We start from the raw sequence: 19,309 nt of genomic DNA on the forward strand, positions 1-19,309 counted from the left end.
GCCAATTTTGTATCCATGCTGCCACTATCCCTTTAATCCCATGAACTTTAATTTTGCAAACAAGTCTATTATGTGGTACTTTATCAAATGCCTTTTGAAAGTCCATATACACAACATCAACCGCATTACCCTCATCAACCCTTTCCATTACTTCATCAAAGAATTCAATCAAGTTAGTCAAACACGATTTTCCTTTAACAAATCCGTGCTGACTTTCATTTATTAGCCCACACTTTTCCAAGTGCCAATTAATTTTGTCCGGAATTATTGTCTCTAAAAGTTTCCCCACCACCGACGTTAGGCTGACTGGCCTGTAATTGCCGGGTTTATCCCTCTCCCCTTTTTAAAACAGGGGCGTAACATTTGCAATCCTCCAGTCCTCTGGCACCGTCCTCATGTCTAAGGAGGATTGGAAGATTGTGGCCAGAGCCACCGCAATTTCTACCCTTACTTTCCTCAGTCGCCTACGATGCATCCCATCTGGACCAGGTGACATTTCTACTTTCAGTGCTGCCAATCTTTTAAGTGCCTCCTCTTTATTTTTATCCTATTCAATATCACTACTACCTCCTCCTTTACTGCTACAATGGCAGGGTCCTCTTCTCTAGTGAAAACCGATGCGAAGTATTCATTTAGTACCCCAGCCCATGCCCTCTGCCTCCACACGAAGATCTTTTTTGTCCCTAATCGGCCCCACCCTTTCTTTGACTACCCTTTTACCATTTATATATTTATAAAAGACTTTTACATTAACCACTAATCTATTCTCACACACAAGCATACCGCACTTTGTCAATGTTTCAAGAAGGGAGAGCTAAATGTGAAAAATCTGTGGTGAAAAAATAATTTGTTTTGAAGCAGTTTTATATCTTGGGCAGCTTGAAAACGCCAGAATGACCAACCTCAACACCGCAGTGCATGTATGGAGTTTTCACAGCAGGCCATTTCAAAGATGTCCTGCCCCAAAACTCCATAATATGGTAACATTGGCCCATTAAATTTCAAGATCTGTGCTTCTCCCCTGCTTTTCTCTACTTCCTCATCGTGGGTGTAAAATTAGATGATGATCTAATCAGTGACAACTCTGTGGCTTTGTAGAAAAACTCACAGGTTGTTTCTTTCTGCATGTCCCTCTTAAAAACCAGATGGGGAACTCAACACACACACTTTCTAAATGGTAAAAAGTTAAAAACAGTGGATATCCAAAGGGACTTAGGGGTTCAGGTACATAGATCATTGAAGTGCCATGAACAGGTGCAGAAAATAATCAATAAGGCTAATGGAATGCTGGCCTTTATATCTAGAGGACTAGAGTACAAGGGGGCAGAAGTTATGCTGCAGCTATACAAAACCTTGGTTAGACCACACCTGGAGTACTGTGAGCAGTTCTGGGCACCGCACCTTCAGAAGGACATATTGGCCTTGGAGGGAGTACAGCGTAGGTTTACTAGAATGATACCCGGACTTCAAGGGTTAAGTTAAGTTCCTATAATGTGACAGGCCAGTTCAGACATCAAACAGCACTGGCAATTAAACCCACAGCTTTAGTCTCGAAATTTCGTGGCTTGAACAAAGTGTCAATGATTTTTTTCAGATCTATTGCATTTGCAACAGGCTCATTGGTTTTTGATTACATTTTGAGGTGTTTGCAATCACTTTATTGTTTCTTGACAAATAAACGTTGTTCTCCTAAGCAGCATCTGGCAAGAAAGCATGTTTCCACTACAGCTTTTGACGTGGGATTTAGAGTTTCAGCTGAATCACAAATATGCAGTCTCATCCTTTCTTGGAAATGCTATCATTTTCCTTATTTGAATTGCCTCTTGAATTAAATAGACTTTTCTTTCTTTCTTACAGTTTCTTAAGTTTCTTTCTTACGTCTTTCTTTCTTACAGTGGAAGCAGTTTCTGGATGTGTCACTGGTGTTCATGTGCACCCAATTCAGCTGAGAATGCACTAAATATTTTCTTTACTGTAGACAATATGGCAAATAGAATAACTGCTTGCAAATCCGGCCTTGATGTGGAGGATTCTTCGCATATTGTCTCACGCGATCTGGACATGCAGCGAGAGGTAGCCCTTTCTGTTAAGAAAGTTGAGGGGTCAAACTGTTGGAGACCAACAGCCAGAGGCTCCTGAGCCAAAAATAAATGTTTGTGTAAAACAAAATTGCCCACCTACCTTCTGCCTTGCTGTCGGCTCCCTTATTTTAGCACCTCTTTTTTGGGTGTCCCTGAAAATGGATGCCCAAAAAACAAAGAGAAGAGGAAATTGAGGATTGAGGGTCCCCTCTGCCTCATTTACCTGATGTCATTGGGCCTGTGCCCATTGCAGGCTCAAGCCCTGACCCACCTCTGGAAATCCTGAGGCAATATAAAGGTGGCAGAGACCATTGGCTTTTGCATCCAGGGAATGGGTATTCATTGAGACAAAAGGTCAAGAAAATCAATGCCACAATGTTTTGTAAAGGTGTGTGTAAAATACTAGTAGTGAACGTATATATAGGGGTAGAAATTGCTCGGAGCAGCGAACCGACATTCCTCACTGCTCCATAGATTTATACTAACCCACAAACTTATGTGGTCTTTTCTTCAGGCACTTCCTCGAATAGGAAGCGGAGAGGAGCCCAGCGTCAGTTCAAGAGAAGCGAGGACCCTGGGAGAAACGAGAGGAGCGATGTACCCCATCGACCAATCAGATTGCAGTATTTATGACAGCTGCGTTCACTGTCTCTGCCAGTTAGGAATGTTAAACCAGGCAGTGAAAGGTACAACATTTTAAATCAATGTAAAAACAGTTATAGACAGTGAAAAATGTGAGGGGGTAAGGAATAATTGAATTAAATAAAAGAGATAGAAGAGAAAAGTAAAAAAAAAGTTAATTTAAAAAAAAAATTGTTAATGTCCAAAAATTATTAAAATAAGGAGTAATGAGACTCAACATTTTTAAAAGTTAATTTTTAGTTGTTTGGCAATCATTAAGATTTACGCTGTTAGTTTAGACCTGTAATTTTAAGCGAACCTGTTTGGTAATGTAATTAGTTACTTTCCAGCTGGGCAGATAAGCAAATTTGCACTTTTTCAATGATTTCTCTGATTGCAGCATGCGATGTCCCTTTAATTCGAAGCTGTCATATCGCCGGCGAACCACTAGGAGCAAGTTCTGGATTTCCGCGTTTCACTGCGCATGTGCGAACGCAGGAATTTGCTCCTCCATTCTGCCACTAACAACAGAGAGCGCTGTTGAGCTCACTGTTATTTCCCGAACGATCTCTGCCCCATTGTTCACAAATTTAATGTAAGCAGTAGACAATCCTTAAAAGCACTGGTTAGGATTTCCCGAGTCCCTTCCATTAATCTTTAGGTGAAACTTGGGCAGGCTGGGGGTAGGGAATGGCGGGCCATTTCTGGGGGGTGTATTGCAAGCATATGTAAATAAAGGGAATACTTCCACTGTTGCTATGACAGTGGAGGGAGGATTTGATTTTTTTAAAATCTAGAAAGTGTGCAGTTTAATGCGGCAAATTCAAAATCTTAAAAATAATCTTCAAAGTGCGGAAGCTGCAGCCATTTTCTAGTCCCATTCCAGGGGGACTCCTCGTGAAGCCCACCATAATTATACAACTCGCCCTGAGGCTGGAAAATTGGCTGGAAGTCCCACTACACCAAAGATATACGCATATTCTGCTAAAGCAGAAAGCCCAGACTACTATGTTTAGCATTTAAATTTGCAAGGGATTAAAAGATCATCACAGAAAGGAAACCAATGCTATTACCTTTGAGGGGATGCAAAGAGAGAAAATTCTAGCTTTTTCCTGTTGCGAGGCAAAGCCACTCTTCCAGGCCAGTTTCCTCAAATGAGCCAACAGCAACATAAATATTCAGAAAAAAGCACAAAACGTTAAAGGAGAAATTAAATGTCAGTGGAAATGCAAATTTCATATTAAGTACTTCTCTCTCACCATTATCTTCATATTCTGAAGAAATCTACAGCTGGTAGGGCGTACTGATAGTTTTACTGGTATTTTTTCCTTAGTGGTTAAAGTGCAATTTGTTAGGAGGTGATATCCTACCTTAGTCTTTTGTAACATTTGACCCAAGAACTGTGAACTGAATGTGCACTCAGTCAGCCAGCAAAATCAAAGAGAGGTACTCAATAAAGAGGAAAACAGGAATGTTACTTTTCTTATCGGTGTGCTCATAGTGCTCTGGTAGTGACCATGATTCAGTTAGATTTAGCATAGTTATGGAAAAGGACAAAGATAGAACAGGAGTAAAAGTTCTAAATTGGGGAAAGGCCAATTTTACTAAACTGAGATGTGATTTAGCAAAAGTGGACTGGAAACAGTTACTTGAAGGTTAATTAGTGTCAGAGCAGTGGGAGGCATTCAAAGGAGAGATAGTGAGGGTTCAGAACAAACATGTTCCCACAAAGAAAAAGGATGGGATTGCCAAATCAAGAGCCCCCTGGATAACAAGGAGCATACGGGGTAGGATATGGCAAAAAAGGGAAGCTTATGTCAGACACCGAGAGCTCAATACTGCAGGAAGCCTTGAGGAGTATAGAAAGTGCAGGGGTGAAATTAAAAAGGAAATTAAGAAAGCAAAGAGAGGGCATGAGAAAATACTGGCAAGTAAAATCAAGGAAAACCTAAAGATGTTTTATAAATACAAAAGAGCAAGAGAATAACTAAGGAAAGAGTAGGGCCTCTTAGAAACCAAAAAGGTTATCTATGTGTGGAGGCGGAAGATGTGGGTATGGTTCTTAATGAATACTTTGCGTCTTCACAAAAGAGGGGGATGATGCAGAGATTATAGTTAAGGAGGTGGAGTGTGAAATATTGGATGGGATAAACATAGTGAGAGAGGAAGTATTAACGTGTTTAGCATCTTTGAAAGTAGATAAATCTCCAGGCCAGGATGCAATGTATCCCAGACTGTTAAGAGAAGCAAGGGAGGAAATAGCAGAGGCTCTGATCATCATTTTCCAATCCTCCCTGGCTACAGGCTTGGTGCCGAAGGTTTGGAGGACTGCTAATATTGTACCATTGTTTAAAAAGGGAGAAAGGGTTAGACCGAGTAATTATAGGCCAGTCAGTCTAAGCTCGGTGTTGGGCAAATTATTGGAATCGATTCTGAGGGACAGCATAAATCCTCATTTAGAAAGGCACGGGTTAATCAAGGACAGTCAGCGTGGATTTATTAAGGGAAGGTCGTGTCTGACTAAATTGATTGAATTTTTTGAGGAGGTAACAAGGAGGGTTGATGAGGAAAACACGTTTGATGTAGTCAAATGGATTTTAGCAAGGCTTTTGGCAAGGTCCCACATGGCCGACTGGTCAAAAAAGTAAAAGCCCATGGGATCCAAGGGAAAGTGGCAAGTTGGATCCAAAATTGGTTCAGTGACAGGAAGCAAAGGGTAATGGTCAACGGCGTGTTTGTGACTGGAAAACTGTTTCCAGTGGGGTTCCGCAGGGCTCAGTACTAGGTCCCTTGTTTTTTGTGGTATATATCAATGATTTAGACTTGAATATAGGGGGCATGATCAAGAAGTTTGCAGATGATACAAAAATTGGCTGTGTGGTTGATAGTGAGGAAGAAAGCTGTAGACTGCAGGAAGACATCAATGGACTGGTCAGGTGGGCAGAAGAGTGGCAAATGGAATTCAGCCCGGAGAAGTGTGAGGTAATGCATTTGGGGAGGGCAAACAAGTCAGGGGAATACACAATAAATGGGAGGCTACTGAGAGGTGTAGAGAAACAGAGGGACCTTGGAGTTCATGTCCACAGATCTCTGAACTGTACACAGGTAGATAAGGTGGTTAAGAAGGCATACGGGATACTTTCCTTTATTAGCCAAGGCATAGAATATAAGAGCAGGGAGGTTATGCTGGAACTGTATAAAATACTAGTTAGGCCACAGCTTGAGTACAGTGTACAGTCTGGTCACCACATTATAGGAAAGATGTGATTGCACTAGAGAGGGTACAGAGGAGATTTACAAGGATGTTGCCAGGACTGGAGAATTTTAGCTATGAGAAAAGATTGGATAGGCTGAGGTTGTTTTCTTTGGAACAAAGGAGACTGAGGGGAGATTTAATTGAGGTATATAAAATTATGAGGGGCCTAGATTGAGTGGATAGGGAGGACCTATTTCCCTTAGCAGAGGGGTCAGTGACCAGGGGGCATCGATTTAAAGTAATTGGTAGAAGGATTAGAGGGGAGCTGAGGAGAATTTTTTTCACCCAGAGGGTGGCGGGGGTCTGGAACTCACTGCCTGAAAGGGTGGTAGAGGCAGAAACCCTCAACTCATTTAAAAAGTACTTGGATGTGCACTTGAAGTGCTGCAACCTACAGGGCTATGGACCAAGTGCTAGAAAGTGGGATTAAGCTGGATAGCTCTTTTTCGGCCCGCATGGACACGATGGGCCGAATAGCCTCCTTCTGTGCCGTAACTTTCTATGATTCTATGATTATCCCCCCTTAGGAGCAGAGGTAGTTTTGCAATACCCTGGGCTCTTGGTGGTATAAAAGGGTGATACCATTTTTTAGAACAATTGGCCAGGTAAAGTGTAAGACTCAAGAGAAAGATGAAAGGGAGGGCAGGGAGATACAGAAGTGGAGACTAGATGAAAGTGAAGGAGAGAGCAAGAAAATCAAGGAGGATTGGGAGCAAAATAAGAAAGGAGAGACAGAGGAACAGAAATGGAGGAAAACTGAAAAACAGAAATGAAGGAAGGAGAGACATTTTTTGCAGTTGTCAAAGCAAGTATTAACAGTTAGAGGGGTGTGAGAGGCCAGAAGTGACAAATGGGTTTGTGAGCCATTCTACTGAAATGCTGCCTCAACAACACCTCAACACCTGTTTACATTTTTAGCACTGCCAGGTGGCTGTCGATGGATGAAGCTGGAGTTAGAGACCCTGCAGAGGATTGCTGTAACTTTTCTTTAGAGTACTTGCTGGAAATATTTTTTTTTTGTTTCTTTCATCTGTATCTTGCTGGTAGTTTGAGCACTGTTCCTGGTATTCTACAGCTTAATTTTCTGGAACCTTTGGGCGGCAACGATGCATCCATGAGGGATTCCCCTATACTTGTACCATTTGGAGGAAGAAAAGGAGGAGGAGGAGTGCAGGGTGACTAGGCAAATCAGGCATTAAACGAGACATCTAGCACCCACCCAGAGGTGCCCATGCACCTGCAGGTGCCCACGCACCCACATCTACAGAGCAAGGGGTTCCTATCTGACCAATGAACAGTCCTTCAGGAGGGGAGTTGGGGGTTGCCTCTGTCGCTGATCATTCTGGATTTCTGGAGCTGTGACATGCTCCAGGGTTGACTGAAGTGTTGAATCATGGAGCCACAGATGCAGTTAGTGCACTCCGCTAGTTCTAGGCCACTCTCACCTTTAAGACATAAAGGATGCAGTGTGAAGGCCCTTTTCTTACCATGCAACCCAGGTTGCATGAGCCTTCCTTAATGAGGGTGATAACAGGTGAAGGAAATGAGCGGCTATATATTATTTCAGGCTTTCACTGCTTTTCTTCATGTTAAGTTGTGAGTGAAGGAATATTTATCGGAAAATGAAAGGGTGTAATGGGTCATATGATCCCTCATGGTCAATCCTGTAAGTAAAAGGTGTTCAACAGGATGGCTGAAGTGATGGAAAAGTGAAACATGCTTATTACATTACATTGGCACAAAGTGTGAACTGACCTTCTTACCTTGGCTAATCTAGTGAGGTCATTGAATTTCTTCTGCCATGCAGGAGTTGGTGGAGGTCGTGCTGACTGTCAAGGCCAGCTCCTTGCACAGCGTCCATACCATTCCTTTCATTGACCACCTCCCCTCAGTCCTAAAGAGTTGTTGCCTCATTTTTCTTATTTGAGCCAATAAAACTTCTATGGAGGAAAACTAGGAAGTTCTGGACCCTGCAGCAGTACCTTCAGACATACTTCTTCATTGTCACTCTGCTTACTGTGACAAATGAAGGTACAAGAAACCCTACATCAAACCAGGTTACATCGAGTTCACAGGCTTTGAATATTTACAAATTTTGAAACTTTAGCTTTGACTGAAGTGATTAGAAAAATCTGTTCTCAGCTGTACAACTGTGAAAGGATTCCACAAACTGCCTTTCAGCAGTGCTGCAATCAATTAAATACTCCTGTTAGAGAGTGCAAACAGTAACGCAAGCCACCCCAAATGTGGTAATTAAACTGAAGGAAGCAAAATATAACAGGGTCACACCCATGGGTAGAAGTCCCACTCTGATGCACTTCCCGCAGGAATGCTGCTACAGAGGAAACTCTAGGCCTCGATCTCAACAAGACAAATAATTGTGGCATCATTAGGTCAAGATTTGAACACCAAATCCATGATTTCTGGACACAACTGCAGTGTAAAAATAAAGAGCCGTTATTTGGATGAAACGTTCCTGCTACTCAACTTATTGAACGTCGGCCAAGAAGTATTATGAAAGCAGCTCGGTGCTTGGTGCAAACAAGTACTGACTGCTTACTCATGCTTCCCAACACCAAATATGGGTTAGAACAGTGTCAGCGAGAATAAATTCAAGTCTCATCAGTTTTTATTTTGATTATTTTCATGGACAGAACAAAGAACAAGCACATGCACAGATACAAAGCTTGAAATAGTACAAGAAACCCTAGATCAAACCAGGTTGCATCTTGAGTTCACAGGCTTTGAATATTTACAAATTTTGAAACTTTAGCTTTGACTGAAGTGATTAGAAAAATCTGTAACTAAGAAAGGATTTCACAAAATGCCTTTCAGGGAAGAAAATCCTTTTGCTTCTCACCCTCCTGCCATGGAGCCCTAACCATGGGGTTCTCTATGGGAATCCACATATACGTCCTTATGATGGAGGCAGAATAGGAACAGGAGGAAGATGAAATGACAGGCATGCAGAATAAGGCTTCACTAAAGGAGATGAAGCCCAACCAGGAGGTACTAGAGTCTAGGAGACCTCACTACTCCCTCGATGATATCTCAGAAGTGGTCTGCTTAAGGAGCCAATGATTCAATAAGGAGACATGGAAGGAACTCTGTATCCTGTTGTAAACTGTTCTCTAATCATTCTCTCAAATGCAAGAACCAAACAAAGAACAGACATGTTTCAGAACACTGCACTTCATAATCACAAGGTCGTTTTACTGTGTACGTATATACTTATTATCACAGTGCTTACTCTGGTGCCTCCCTGTGCCATTCTTAAAGCTGTCCTGGTGTTGTGCTGAGGTGCTAACTGAAGGCCAGGGATGCCAATGGTGCTTGGCTGTGCTGTGGTATCACAAACCTCTTGGGACTGAGATGCCCCTCGTACCCTGGCTTCTGAGTCCACGAGAACCTTTCAATAGGCTGCATCACCACTGCAGGTGGCAGTCACGGTCACAGCCACCCCTCTCCAGAAAGATCGTCCTGTATGCATGGTGGGTTTCCAGTCATTAACCCCCAAACAGCCCACCCCTCCTGCTCTGTATCTCCATTAGGAGGACATCCAGGTCAGGCTCCCAGCAGTTGGCTGTTCTTTGTTAGGCCCTTGTTGCCCAAGTTGATTGCTTCCTCTAGTGTTCCCTGTAAGTAGCAGCAGGTTTTATATCACTGCCTCTGGCTCTCCTATTTTCCACACTCCCCACCCTCCCCATTCAGGACACATTTGGGGCCTAACTCCCATCTTTTCCTGTTTTCTTCACCCTTCTGACATATCTGAGGCATTGTAGGCTGGATTTACATAATCTGTATTCCTCTCAGGATGATAATCATCTGACCCTGCAATTTATGGCGGTGTCTGCACCATGGCAACATGATGCCTCACTTTCTGCAATGCAACAGCTCGGTCAGAATTTCAGAAGTATATTTTCTGATCGGAGAAGTTCAGATATGAATGCCTAGTTGTGCCCATACTACATTCCTCTGTCTGCTATTTTTAAACAGGCATCAAGCTATTTAAAATAAAGCGGTTTCAAATTTGTGTACACCTGCCCAAAATCAGCAGAGAGAGGAATGTTGTACCAGCATGTTAAATGTTCATTCCAGAACCTCACTCATTGGCAATTATACCCCTGGACATCAAAAGTGGAATAATCTTCCATTCCTCAGCATCAATATCTATCACCTTCAAATGACATTTAAAGGAACAAAAATTCAGAAAGAAATGTCAAATGAAGTAGGCATGCCTTATTTCCTGATTAATAAATAATGCAAACATCCTTTCTAAAATTATCCATCAATATATATGAGCCTGGAAATGACTGAGTGATGTTACCATATGAATGTTTAATATGCTCATATTAAATTTCTCATTCTGCTATTTTAAAGGAGGTGCTAACCTGATTATTCCAAAAGGTTAACACTTCCATTAAGTAGAGGAGAGAGGAATTTAATACAAGCACAGTAAACATTTATACACTAACAGCTCTCACAGCCATTTCCAGGCTATGGTATTCATAAGGATCCTGAAGGACACTTTATGGAGAAGTGCTTTTATGTAATTTTATTCATAATTGTTACTGATTATTAAAACCAGGTAATTTGGAAAGCTTCATTTATTTCAGAAAGCTAAATGAGATAGTTAGCCATTAACTCCCCTATGTTACTCGAGCAACTGTTCTGTTTCATTTTTTACACATACTCTGCTGATTCATTTTCAGTCTCTATCCCAGTCCACAAATGTACCCATTGCTCCATTATCTGTTTTAAATCACTTTGAGAAACAGTATTGAATGGTACCAGAAGACAAATAAGCTAAATAAATATTTACTGATAGGCATGGATAGACAACTTAAATCAGGTCTTTCTCTGAATGTCTAAATTTTATTGCCCTTTCATCAAGTGCAGTTCTTTTGCAGCTAAACAATGTAACGGTGAATTCCCTTGGCCATTCTGTCTCACTCTCTCTGTAATTGGCAGGAATCAAGCAAATGGCTCAACAAAAGGCCGGGACCTGACTTAAGTGGGAATCCTCATTCAGCCTTATAAGGTCCAGAGCCTTTGCCTACCCCCTCACAAGGCAACTTAAGCAGAGGGGATGGGGACTCCCGACAATAGGAGTTCCCACTTTCCCAGCCAATAAGGGACCCAGTGTAAAACTGGAGACAGGTACGCCCAATAAGATGAGGCATACCAGCCTCCAGAAGGGCAGAAGTGGATCCCACCAAGAGGGGGCAGGGTCCATGCTAGGGAAGTGGTCAGTCCCCCTGAAGATGTGGATTTTTAATTAAATTTTATAGATCCCCTCCTCCCCTTACACAGAGGGCCAAGGAGAGGGGAATGAATGAGGTTTTCAGAGGGGACCTGAGGTGCCTCTGTGGTGGTACAGGCACCCACCAGCCCCATGCAAACAAGGTGCTCTCCCACTGACCCAGCAAATTGCAGTGGAGTCAACCCTGGAAAACACCGGCAGAGGTGATCTCATTATCACTGTCAGGATCGCGGCCCATGTATTTTTGGGGCCTTTAACTAATTTTCTGTCCATCCCCGTTGGTAGCCAGTAGAATGTGCCTGTAGTTTTCTTCTATGGAAAGACGAGGAAGGTTGTAAGGCAGCTCCTGTGTGGCTTACAAGGATGTACCAATCTCAGCCCTGGACTCTGTCCATTCTGCCATCTCACAGAAGTAGAAGGTTTTCATTTATGGCTAACATTGTTCTACAAAAAGAAAAATCTGTTCACAGACTCCAAAACCAGATGGACCTTAACACTAATATGAGCTAAATTTTAATTTCAGACCATTCTGACACGAGGGAGAAAATAACCTCTTTAACTTTCCTTTGTCGCACAAGGCCATTCCACAATGTCATTTGATTAAACTGCTGTGAAAGCATGACAGAAACACATTAAACTTAGGTTCTTATATTCAATCAGTATCCCAGGTGCTACAGAGAGGAAAAGGGTTTGAGCTGGGTGGTTTGGTCAGAGACGTTTGGTCAGGTCTTGGCCCACTTTATGTTGCCCCTGAATTTCTAGGGCTTCCCTACAATGGTGGACTCGCCCTACATCTGCAACAGGACAAGGGCAGCCAATGAAATGAGGTGTGAGAGAGTATTCCTGGCTCTTCCTCCTTAATTTCCTCTCTGTGCAAGGTAAGGTTTTCTACTTTGAGGGGCATACAAAGAAGCTGGTGCGAGGCCTTGTGCTTGAGCTCCTCTGATTGAAGGGTCTCAGAGGGGCCAGGTAGGTAGGCCTGAGAAGGTAAATCCTTCCTTATTTTCCATCCTTCCCTTCGATCTTCAGGCCTGACGGCCTTCTGCTGTTGGAGAACTGGAGCCTGAAGTCCCTGAGGCCATTGGCCAATCTCACAGTGCCAGGCTTTTTTTTTATTCGTTCACGGGATGTGGGCGTCGCTGGCAAGGCCGGCATTTATTGCCCATCCCTAATTGCCCTTGAGAAGGTGGTGGTGAGCCGCCTTCTTGAACCGCTGCAGTCCGTGTGGTGACGGTTCGCCCACAGTGCTGTTAGGAAGGGAGTTCCAGGATTTTGACCCAGCGACAATGAAGGAACGGCGATATATTTCCAAGTCGGGATGGTGTGTGACTTGGAGGGGAACGTGCAGGTGGTGTTGTTCCCATGCGCCTGCTGCCCTTGTCCTTCTAGGTGGTAGAGGTCGCGGGTTTGGGAGGTGCTGTCGAAGATGCCTTGGCGAGTTGCTGCAGTGCATCCTGTGGATGGTGCACACTGCAGCCACAGTGCGCCGGTGGTGAAGGGAGTGAATGTTTAGGGTGGTGGATGGGGTGCCAATCAAGCGGGCTGCTTTATCTTGGATGGTGTCGAGCTTCTTGAGTGTTGTTGGAGCTGCACCCGTACGTTTTTACACACAAGACCCTGCCGGGGTGGGCTTGCACTGGGGGTGTGACTGGACCATGCAAATGACCTGGATCACCAAATTTGGGTGCTCTGAGACCACGATAGGTGCAGTGCACTTAAGGCACATTGCGCCTGTCCGGGCAAAAATGTGGGTGATTTTTTTTGTGTCACCCAATAGAATCCTTCACCCGTACTGTAGGGAAATGCTCAATGTATCAGCACTGCGAACAATTACATGGAATTTTACAGCACAACAGGTCTATGCAGTGTTTATGCTTCACAAAAGCCACAGGGTAAATCTTAAATTCAGCCTGGTATCATTAATTAAATCCAAAGAACATGCAGCATTTAAAAACATTGTCCCCATGTACTCACAATAAACTTTGGCATTTTTACAACCAAAATTTGATGGAACTCTTGGAATGAGTGGATGGGAAATTATTTTGGATAATAGATTTAGAAATGGTATTAAATAGTAATGCAGTGCTACAAAATGTTAGTGTCCCATTGAGCTGCACTACATGTTGGGAGGAGGCAGATTTATGCTCAGATTCACCGCACAGTGAATTCCAGATCTTGCCCAATGCCAATAGCTGAATGCACCAAGTGAAGGTAAGCACTCAACAGTAAGAGGGGTGGAAAATTATCAGCTGAGATACTCAGGGACTCAGTGCTCACTAATAGAGTGGCATTCCATGAATCTTGAGAGCCTGTCCTCTGGGCTGGGATGTGGCTCATGAGCACAACCCTTAAGACATGGAGAATTTGTTTTTAAAAAGAGGTAAAACTTTCAGTGCACACCAGCTCCCATTGAAGTCTGTCTTGCAATTCTTTCCTGATGAATTCAACCATTCTTTACCTGCTTGAGCAGCAGCATGTGCATTTTATCTCGCTATTTTGCAAACACACTTATTATAAAGAAAAAACAAACTTGCTAAGTTTGTTAAATATGATAAATTATTGGATGGCATGGTGGTGAATAATATCCTGCAGTGCCCTCCAGTAACGAGCAGCAATGTTATGATTTGTTTCTCTTTCTAAAGTACCACTTTACCTTCCAACAGTTTCACAGCAGTTCTTGTGAGTGGACCTTGTCCCCCCATGAATGCAAGAGTTACATGTTTCACGTTGTCTGCCCTTGGCAGATATTGCAGGTCCTATTGTCTAACAATTAACACAAATGCAGTACTGGAATATATATTCTCAATCCACTCTATCAAACACCTGACGAGAGCCACGCATGCTAAAATTAACTACAGTATTTATTTCTGAACTAAACAATAAAATGAAGCATAAGAAATAAAATGAAGCATAAGAAATAAAATGAGCTTTAGACAGATACTACCAAACACAATGACCAACTCTCCTTTCACCGAGGCCACAAGGATTAATTCTCCCTCTCCAAAGATTCCGCTGGCACAGAACTTGGGACACAGCCTTTTTTGTAGGTTCAAAGAATGAACAGTCCAACAAACAGTCCTCCTGCAATATATTTCAGTTACTTGAAATTGTCTCTTGTGGTGTAATCAACACCAGTTTGAGTTACAGAGCTCCTCCATCTGACTGTCCAGCATGAACTGAGAATCTGAACTCCACTGTCTAGTTTTAAATTGAGTTTCTCTTTGAAGTGGAATTCCACACAAATCTTGCTGCGTTGTCAACAAGCAGCACAATGGTTCCATTAAAAGCTAATTCGTCAGTTTGTTTACCAATCAAAGCTCATATGGCACCAGTCAGAACATTACATAAAATAGGACAATTCCAATGAATGAGCTGATGGGACAGTTTTTAAAATGCAATAATATGGAAATCCAGAATGGAATATGTTACGATACATAGACAATTTTACACTTGCAGCAGTAAAATACATATCAGTGTACTCAATAAAATTTAGCATCATGCTGGCATTCAGCACATAGTCACTGAAGCCTAGCCACCTCATTAAGATTAGCATTTCATGCGAAATGACCTTAATTAAGGTCAAAGAAGGCTGCCTTGTTTCCCCAGCTGAGAGCCATCTAGGATTTGATTTTGTGTTATGTCAGATGTAAAGAGCACAAGACCATATTAGGTCATACTTTCAATTTTCCATTGGAAATGGTATGATGCCAATTTGGATCTCCAGTGCCCCACAGGATGAGTTCTTGATCTTAGCCTTACCACTGTGCTAAGAGGAGGCCTGGTGTACCTCGATGGGCTGGAAGCATAGAACCATGGATATTTACAGCACAGCGGGAGGCCATTCAATGACGTGAGGGGAAGAGAAGAATGTCAGCATGAACTGAGGGGAGAGTATGAAGCGTGCCTCAAAGAACTGTGGGGGGAGGGGAGGAGAAGAGTGCTAGCTTGAATTGAAGGGAGAGAGGGAGAAGAGAGCCAACATGAACTGGGTGGGAGGGGAGAGAGAGAACTTGCAATTATATAGTACCTTTCACAAACTCAGGAAGTCCCAAAGCACTTTATAGCCAATGAAATAGTCACTGTTATAACATAGAGAAGAGTGCCAGGGTGAACTGGGGGGAAAGAGGTAAAAAGAGTACTTCTGTAATAATGGGGTCAATAATATGGTCCTGTTGCAGAGGCACAGGGAGCACTGCTGCTTGGGCGCATGATATGCTGGGATTGCCCCGAGGTCAAGAGACAGGTTATCTGCTACCAGCAACTCTTAAGGGTGTCCAGCCCCTGAAGAGGGGAAGAAGTGGCTGCTGCAAGGACCTGCATTAGAGCACCTCCATTCCATGAAGCAGCTATGGAGTTGCTGGTGGAAAAAATCCTGCACAGAAGGGTGGTCCTTTCTGGAACTTAGCAGTATCCCCAGGGAAGAACATTGCTCGAGCATCCTGGATGGAGATAGCAGAAATAGTCAATGCTGTGTCACCTGTGTACTGAAACTGGGAGCAGGTGAGGAGGAAACTTTCTGGTCTCAGCTGGGTTGCCAAAGTATGTTCTGTTCACATTTTGTTTAATCTTAGAATATTTATTTTCAAGGTACCTTAACAGCACCACAATCTTTGGGGTCAGTATCACAGAGGGAGAATGCATAGCACTCTGGCAACTATTCCTGTACCTTCCAAGTGCATAGGCATGTCATGTTTTACCAGGTATTGCTGCCAGGGTGGTGTGCTCGCCCTGTGGCCCATTACATATGGCAAGCGACAAACACCATCCCGAACTGCCAACGCAAGGTACCTGCGCTCTGTATATTCACATAAGGTGGCTGCTGACCTGGGCACTTAAGGTGAGACAAATTTCTCAGATTCCTTTTTCCAACATATGTCTTTTTTCTGTCTACTTGCAGGAGAAGGCGGCCCATAACAGGAGGTAGCAGATGATGGGGGAGGGGGGAACACCTTAGCTATGATCCTTGATTCCTTAGGAAGAGAGGATCCTGGAGATTCTGGGGGTGGAGATAAAAGACAGAGTGGGAAGGGAGAGGTTAAAGCCTACACCAAGCTAGTGTCATATTTTGTTTCTCATTCTCATTCTTTATCTCCATACTCACTCATTTAATCCCCCCGCACACATTGCAGCATTACACAGTGGAATGTCTTACCATGCAAGCTCTTTTTCAAAGGATCATTTACTGCCATCATTGGCTTAACTAATACTCTAATGTGTTGTGAGATTTAATGTGGGATGGAGCAGATTAAGATAGTTGGGAAGAATTGCTGTTGAATTTATGGATCCTATTGCAAGGCTGTGGGAAATGGTAGGGATGGTTTATTTGACCAGGGTATTGTGCATTAACATATATGATTCTGTACCAATACTCACACACCAGCTGCACATTCATGGAATGCAACTCCTTTCTAAAGTGGATGACCTTGAAGTGGTGGGGGATAGATGGTAAAGATCCATATGGCCATATGTGTGCAATCAATTTAAGTCCTACATTTTGGGGAATGCAGCCAAATGGTAAAAATACAGGGCTCTTTCATGTTGCTACCTGTACTCCATGAGGAAATTGATGAATTCATTAGGCTGGGCATCTGTGATCTGCATGACCATTATTGGCCCCAATTTTAAAACAATTTAACGATCAGGTTTGATAACAGAGAATATTGATACATATCTGAATAGATCTCAGTTCTCTGCAGAAATGAGGGAAGTTTCTGTTATAATTTTTAATCTTTCATAAGTCATATATTGGGGATACCTTCAGCTTAAGTTATGACAAACCTGTGTCCTACTGCACTTTCAGTGTATTTGCATGTCATAGACTTACATCCAGAACTGTTTTTGAGTTGCTCTTTCAGTACTGATGGTCAAATTTTGCTCGTTTTCCAGGTTGCCATGTATGTGTCAAACAGTTTTTTAAAAAACCATCATAAATGAATATTCCCATTTTGATTTACATTTGAGTTTTAGAGAGCAATCCAATCTGGGGGTTCTTTCAATAATCATAAACAACTCTGTCATTGCTATTGCAATTTATAGCATCAAATTAACCTCTCAATTTGAGTACTTCCATCTGATTCATTTACGGTTACATATTATCCTCAAATGGATTTGAACCAGTTGTTATACAACAAAACCATTTAATTAATCTCTGCAGAATAGGCCTGTTTATTCGTTTATAGATGTTTTGAATTGAACTTTTAAATCAACCAAAGAGGTGGAAGAAAATGAATTCTGCCAGGATACACTTCATGGCTCTGGTATAGAGGTTTCTTAGTTTAAGGGAAATGGATTAAGGTTTGCAGCCTAAAGCTGTTAGTTGTTATAGAGAGGTAACTGTTATTGATGGAGCCCAAGTCACAGAAGGATGCCAAACATCACAGTACTACAATCCTATGCTTGTTGCTGAATATTATGGAGGAGATTCAGAATGTCTGTATTAAGATTTGGTAGCATACACAGCAAGTCCAGGCTGAGATTCTACAGAAATTCCAGACTTAAAGTCAAAATTGAATTTAAGGTGTTCAACGCAAAGCAAACCGAACAGTCACAGTGTCAGACTCCACAGTGAGTTTAACGAACTTTGTCAGTGACCCAAAAGCATAGCCAACAAACCTAGACTCAGCATAGATGAAACAGATAAATTAACGGTCCAGTTTCTATCTAGATTTGCTCCTGAATGCACTTGTTCATGTGACACTTTTGTGTTTGTACTTGCCGCTGAATTCTGAAACATCATCAGTCCACCCAGACTATTATCAAGCCTTAATATAGTCAGTCTTGGCTGTCTGGGGAGTCTTTCCCTTCTTTGAGACTTCACCATAGAGTTAACAATTATTCAATACAATCCCTCAGTTTTCTAAGTCCTACAATGCAGCTAACAAAGATAAAAAGAAACAAAAAATTTGAATGTTCGAAATCTGAAATAAAAACAGAAAATAGTGGAAATGCACAGCTGATCAGATAACAGTTGAGTGAGAAAGATGGCCAGTGTTTGAAGTCCGACCCTTCGTCATGCTACATATTTCCAGTACTTTATGTTATATTTAAAAAAATAAGAAGTATAAGAAAAAGAACTCTCCTTCCCGTTTATAAACTGTTCACAAAATCCCAAGGTGAGAAAGTCCATTTTGCCCATCCTAGATCAGCCATCCAGAACAAGCCTTCTGTGTTTCCATCACAACATCAAACTGTTTCTTGAACAATTCCAACCTTTTTATTTACCATATCCCTTCAAAGTGTTTGTTGATCATTCTGTTTGAATCAATACACATCAATCCTATATTTGCCTTTCACCGCTTTGAATCTTTGCTCACACCTTACCACCATGGTTGAACTGTAAGTAACAGTCTTTTCTGTACTATTTACTATCTTGTATACCACTGTGAGGTCACTCCAGTCACCTCCTTTCAAGGTTAAAAAGCATTGGTTTCTCCAGTCTTTTCTCACAATTTAGTCCTCTAATGCTAGGAATTGGCGTCATGGCTCATCACTGTACTTCCTCCCAAGTGTAACCAAAACGGGGTATTAACAAGAAGTTGGTATATCATTTGTATCTGATTAAAGTTTAAGCAGAAAGACCACAATGTATCTTTTTCATTGCTCTTGCCAGATGGAAAACAGTCCTCATGCCAGTCACAATACAATAGAACCCACGTCAACGTGGAAGTTGCAGACACCGGACTTCCTTTTTCTGGGAACATGCGTGTGACTGTACTTTCTACTGGTATCATCAATTCAAGCTGTTCCTATTGTGAGGATAAACAAATTGACATATCAAAATAAGCACAACTTCCCCACAGATCCATTTGTTAGTCTCTCTATACTTCCAAATTCCAAAACACCCATAAAATAAAACTATTGTGAAACTCGAAATTTTATTTGGCATTTTTATTTCCCTGTCCAGTTTGTAAGTTTTATCCCTTGCAACACACCATTCTCCAATTAGGACAGCGGATGGGTGAACTGTTTGGAAAACCTCTGCCAATATTCTAGATTTGTACAATGACAGTGCGGGCAAACTTCCTCTATCCTCTCTACGATAGTGCCTTATTCTAGTTAGTGACCCTCCCGGATGACCCAACTGAGAAC

The 19,309-nt window shown here is 42.3% G+C and overlaps 1 long non-coding RNA gene across 2 annotated transcripts in view; it reads left to right on the forward strand.

The window, feature by feature from the left end:
- Positions 1-19,309, forward strand: part of LOC137344903 (uncharacterized) — an 82,870-nt gene that overhangs the window by 11,843 nt on the left and 51,718 nt on the right. For both annotated transcript variants that reach the window (XR_010968489.1, XR_010968490.1), the window contains exon 2: positions 2,596-2,767. This is a non-coding gene — a long non-coding RNA (uncharacterized lncRNA). The remainder of the gene's footprint in view (positions 1-2,595; positions 2,768-19,309) is intronic.

This window comes from Heptranchias perlo, chromosome 28 (assembly GCF_035084215.1).
Source record: "Heptranchias perlo isolate sHepPer1 chromosome 28, sHepPer1.hap1, whole genome shotgun sequence".
NCBI lineage: Eukaryota > Metazoa > Chordata > Chondrichthyes > Hexanchiformes > Hexanchidae > Heptranchias > Heptranchias perlo.